This window comes from Calonectris borealis, unplaced genomic scaffold (genome assembly GCF_964195595.1).
Source record: "Calonectris borealis unplaced genomic scaffold, bCalBor7.hap1.2 HAP1_SCAFFOLD_49, whole genome shotgun sequence".
NCBI classification, from domain to species: domain Eukaryota; kingdom Metazoa; phylum Chordata; class Aves; order Procellariiformes; family Procellariidae; genus Calonectris; species Calonectris borealis.
The window spans coordinates 213,677-219,676 of NW_027441458.1; positions in this window are offsets into that span (position 1 = coordinate 213,677).

The window sequence follows — 6,000 nt, forward strand, 5'->3', positions numbered from 1 at the left end:
AGACTGAGGCAAAGAGGACACACAGAAGCTCAGATCTATCTGCTCCTGCTCTCACCACATTCAGCAGTGGCCACACAGCACCTTTGTTTCTTCTTTAACTGTTCCTGAAGTAGTGAACGCTCCTTCTGGTGCCCTTCAATGGCCTTTCAAGTTCAGAGGGAGTTTCGATCTGGAGCCTTGCTGAGCTTGGAGGATGCTGTCCTTGAAGAGCAGCTGTCCTGAGCTCTGCAAACATGTCACAGCTCTGTCTCCTCAGGAGCAGCTCCAGTTCTTCCTGCCTGTGGCCCTGGCTGAGGCCATTGCTGCACGTTTGGGCTGAAGCCCTGCAGCTGTGGAAGCAGGCAAGCTCGTCCCTGCCCTAAGGAAACCTGGTCCCAAGCGCCCAAGACCCCCTGTGTGCAAAGGCTTTGCTTCAGAGCAGAGACATGGCATGGACAACAGAGAGCTGAATGTCTGTCGAGCCCTAGGACTACAAAGCCACACTGAAATGCCTATTTCATTCAAGTGAGGATATCCCCCCAGCTTGGAGAAATTAGGTCTTTGCTTGTCACCTTCCTGGAAGTCCTGTCTAATGCTGGGACAAAGAAAGGGGATTCTCATGCCCAAGTCTTTTCCTGAGAGGAGAAGGAAGTGTCTCTGCGCAGCTGAGGGAGGGAAGATCAGGGATGACTTCAGGCTGTTTCCCAGCAGGTTCCCCTGGAGCCCCAGGGACCCCTCGAGGGAGCCCCGAGGGGCAGAGCAAGTGCTGCCTTGGGCTGGTCCTCTGCTGCTGAGCTGGGCTGGGCTCCTGGAAGGAGGGAGCTCCTGGCAAGTGGGCAGTGCTGCAGAGAGACAGCTCTGCCCAGGAGCAGCTCCTCTGCAAAGCGCAGCAGGGCTGAGGGCACTGCCTGCAGGCACCGAGGGGAGGGAGCGAGGCAGAGAGAGCGTAAAGGCAGTCTGGAGTGGGAGGATGCTGAGAGCTCACTGCGCGGAGAGATCTTCACAGCCCTCTACATGGTAAGTCCCTGGGTGCAGGACAATGTAGCTGCTGTTCCTGGAGGGATATCCAAAAGCTGGTACATGCCACAGCAACTATGATCTTTCAGGAGGACTCTCTCAGCTTCCCTGCTGTAGAGGAGGAGGAGGTGCTGCAGAGCAGGGCTTCCCTGCTGCACCGTCAGAAGGAGAGGGCATGACGGCTGCCTTCTCCCGGGCACTGCTCCAGGGTGTGAAGGCGTCTGTGCAGGCAGGGGTGGCCAGGGCTGTCCTTCCGAGCAGGGTCCCTGAGCCCCAGGGGGCTGGGGGCTGGGGCAGGGATTCTGCCGCCTGCTAGGGTCAGCACTCAGTCTGCCCGGGGAGCTCCCCACGACTCTGTGGGGAGAAGGTTTGGGTGGAAGGAGTGAGCCCCACCAGGGCAGGGTCCTTCTGCTGTCCAGAGGGTGCAGCGTGGGTCAGGGTTGCTCAGGCTTCTCCATCAGCCGGAGGACATTTGCAGAGGGTCATGTTAAAGATGGGTGTCGAGGTAGGGGATTACCTGAAAGGGAAGAAGTGTGTGCTTTGAGTTTTCTCCCCTGGGTTGTCTGGGTGGGCAGTGGGAGATGGGAATTGATTGCTCTGCTCTGGAGTAGGCACTGAGACCCCAGTTCTCGTTAGGACTTGCCTGAGCTGCTCCTTAGCCCCTGCACACACCGAGATGTCCCTGAGCAGTGCCCTGCTGCCAGGAGGTGTCTGCAGGGCAGAGCTGAGCACGCAGCAGGGCGGATGGGCTCTGTGAGCATGAAGAGGGAGGAGAGGTGAGGGCAGAGAAACAGGTCCTGGCCCAGAAGAGCTCCAGGCAGCAGAGCCATGGGCAGCGAGGAAGAGAGAACTGCTCCCAGAAAGGCCATGGCAGGAGGGGTTCAGGCACCTCCCTGCCATCCCCTGCAGTGCAGATGCTTTCCCTGGAGCAACCCCCTGCTCTCCTCACTCACACAGCAGAGCCTCTGCCCTTCATGTCATGGACACTTGGCCATGAGTTGCCTTCCCAGCAGCCTGACAACCAAAGAGGAGAAAAACTCAAGTCTCTGACTGCGTCTCCCTCCCCTGCCTCCCTTGGCAGGGGAACTTTGGCACGTTCTCCTCTTCTCCCTGCCGCCCTTGTTCTTACTGTGACACTCACTGCTGTGGGGGGTGAGGATTCAAGTGCAGCTCAGACACCAACGCTGTGTCTACTGTCATGCCCGTATGTCCGTGGAGGAAAAGCATCCAACTCGCACCCTGTTAACCTTTGGGGCTCTGGGCACTGCAGGGTGTGCGGCTGGCACACATCTCACCCTCCCTCCAGGACACAGGAAATTTAGGAGAGTTGAGTCTTTCCTTGGGAGGTCCTGCTGGGCTGCAGGCTGCCCGGCAGTAGGACAAAGCTCTCCCGGGGCATCTCTGTGTCATGCAGGAGCCCCATGGAGAAGACACCTCGGTGCTAAGGCCATTGAAATGCTGCTGGGTGGCTGTATGTGGGCAGCTGTGAGGAGCCCTCTGTGTCCGTGGTTGGGAGGGGAGAGCTGAGATCCTCCTCAGGTACGATGGGGTGAGGGCTTTGGAGATGTGCACTCAGAACGTGGATTCCTCTGCTCCCAGCAGTGTCCGGTTTTTTTGGGGGGGAACAGGGGAGTGCCCTAGTCCTCCAGCTGAAAGAGCTGCCAGCACAGGGCAGCTGAGATCAGGGCTGATGCACAGAGCGGCTGTTCTCACTCTGCACTGAGGGACAGTCCCTTTGCCTCTCAGGACCCACACAATTTCACTTGCAGTGCAGCAGAAATGCCCGGGATTTCTGCATTAGAAACACTGCTCAGCTGTGGTGGGGCAACCAGACCAGAAGGCACAAACCAAAACCCCACAGCTCTGCTCTGCAGGCAGGTGTATTGGCAGCAACAATGCTGAGAAGCTCTTTGATATCACGAGTGGATTTAATCTGAGATCACCCCGTGTTCCTGTTTCCCTATTGCTGTGGGGCAGGACTGACTCCTCCAGAGCCCAGAGCAGAGCCTGCGGCTCCCTGGGGCACCCTCAGCCAGCACCAACCAGAGCTCGTGCAAGGGACCTGCCAAAGGTCTTCCTGAATGGAGAGAGACACTTTGGGGGGGTCCTATGAGAAATGGCTTTGCTTTTGCTCAGAGAAGTCTCTCCTAACTTGTCACTGTCTTTTCCCTCTTGGACAGTCCCCCATGCCCAGAGGCAGCAGATGTCCAACACCAGCTCCATCACCCACTTCCTCCTCCTGGCCTTCGCAGACACGCGGGAGCTGCAGCTCTTGCACTTCTGGCTCTTCCTGGGCATCTACCTGGCTGCCCTGCTGGGCAACGGCCTCATCATCACCGCCATAGCCTGCGACCACCGCCTCCACACCCCCATGTACTTCTTCCTCTTCAACCTCTCCATCCTCGACCTGGGCTGCATCTCCACCACTGTTCCCAAATCCATGACCAATTCCCTGTGGGACACCAGGGCCATCTCCTACTTGGGATGTGCTGCACAGCTCTTTCTGTTTGTCTTCTTGGTAATAGCAGAGTATTCTCTACTCATCATCATGGCCTATGACCGCTACGTTGCCATCTGCAAACCCCTGCACTATGGGACCCTCCTTGGCAGCAGAGCTTGTGTCCACATGGCAGCAGCTGCCTGGGGCACTGCTTTTCTCAATTCTATCCTTCACACTGCCAATACATTTTCACTGCCCCTCTGCAAGGGCAATGCTGTGGACCAGTTCTTCTGTGAAATTCCCCCACTCCTCAAGCTCTCCTGCTCACACACCTACATCAGGGAAGTTGGGGTCATTGGGTTTAGTTTTTCCTTACATATTTTGTGTTTTATTTTCATCATGGTATCCTATGTGCACATCTTCAGGGCTGTGCTGAGGATCCCCTCTGAGCAGGGACGGTACAAAGCCTTTTCCACGTGCCTCCCTCACCTGGCCGTGGTCTCCCTGTTTGTCAGCACTGCCATGTTTGCCTACCTGAAGCCCCCCTCCATCTCTTCCCCATCCCTGGATCTGGTAGTGGCTGTGCTGTACTCAGTGGTACCTCCAGCAGTGAACCCCCTCATCTACAGCATGACGAACAAGGAACTCAAGGATGCCCTGAAGAACCTGATTCGAGAAGTAGTATTTCAGCAGCAATATGCTGCCCATCTGTGGGTAGTTAGGATCAGGCGGCCGGAAGATATCGCGCTGTACGGAAAGATAGGACCCCCTCCCCTAATAGCCAGTAGCATTTAGGTGTGAAGTAAGCAGGCGGAAATGACGTCGTAAACCCAAGGTATATAACACCGTGTTACCTACCAATAAACGCCATTTGCCGTCCACCACATTGGTGTCTGCGAGTCGATGGCCCGAGCGCCCCGGGGAGGGGGGTTGCCGTGCCGTTCCTGAACCAGGTCGCCACGCCGTACGAAGGCGACAAGTGGTGCCGAAACCCGGGAAAGCCCACCTGGAATCGGGTGAACGGTGGCCGGAGCGGCAGGACCAGCCCGGCGGGGAGGATGCTCCCGGACCAACAAGGAGGATGGAAGCTCTTGTGAAGGTCTTATCGCAATTACATAAGCAGTGGGGTATTGATTGTAGGCCCAAAGATTTTACCCTCGCCGTTGCGAGGCTTTTACACATTGGGACCATTGACCAGCCGGTCGATATCCTTCACCCTGAAGTGTGGGATAAATGTACTAAAGCGTTAGCCGAGGAGACGATGTCCTCGGGTTGTGGGAAAACCCTTAAGTCGTGGGGGAAAGTCGTACAGGCTCTGCAGAAGGCAATACAAGAACAGGAGACTTGGAGGGCGGCAAAGAACTGTTTGCTGGCCATCCCGAAATTGGGAGTCGGGGCAGCCACGCAGACTTTGCACCCCTTAGATGGTGATGATTCTGCCGAGCCTAAAGATCTGAAAGAGGGCGCCATGTCCCCTCAATCCCTGAACCCTGACCCGCTTACGGAGGCGCAAGAGAGAGCTAAATCCTTCTGGGGAGGGCTGGCTGAGGAAGCCAGGGGCGTTACGAAAAGGATGGAGTCTGAGGAAGCCCGGGCTAAACCACCACCCTATACGCCCCAAGATGGCGCCGAGCACAAAGGGGATGGGCGGGCCGAAGATGCCCGCGGCGGGAACTGGGAGGAGGCGCTAGCATTAACAAGCGCACATGAACAAAAAGGGGAGGAGAACGAGAAGAAGAAAGGCGGCGGGAGTGGCCAGGAGGAGGAGGGGAGCGTGAGCGAAGGGCGGAAAGCCAATCAGAGCGACCATCTGAAAAAATGCCCTCAGAGGGCAGACACCCCCCCGAGCAAAGGGTGGGGCGAACCAGAAAGGAGGGGCGGGCCAAGAGGGAGGGAATGGCTCGCCCGCAGGAGAAGCGGGCGGGGCTGGAGCCCGACAAAAAGGTATCAGAAACCGGAAGCAGCCGGTCAGTCGAGTTCCGGCTCCGGATCAGACACTAGCTGGGACGAGTGGCTCGTGACCGATCCAAGCTCAGAGGAGGAGGAAATGGGAGTACACACAGTCAAAAGCCAAAACACTTTCATCCAAAATAAAAACAAAAACCTCCCCCTCACCGACTGGAGGAAAATAAAGACTGTGTGTGCCGAGTGGGTTCCATCAGCCAAGCTAGCGTTCCCGGTCCGAGTGACGGACGGGGGACAGAGGGTTTACTCGCCAGTAAACCCTAAAGATATACAAGCGATCGTTAAGTCGATTGCAGATAAAGGCCTTAATTCTGCCATGGTCTCCACTCTCATAGATGGTGTCTTTGGGGGAGACGATATGCTCCCGTTTGATATAAAACAAACTTGTAGATTGATTTTTGATGGGGCAGGGATGATCGTTTTTAAACAAGAATGGGAGGACAACTGTGCGAGACAATTAGCCCAAGTGGCCGGGGCGGATCACCCGCTGCATGGTTCCAGCCTGCAGCAGCTGATGGGTACAGACCCCACCATGATTACCCCCCAGGCGCAGGCCCAGGGCCTGCGGGCCCATGAAGTTATGACAACTACCCGCGCGG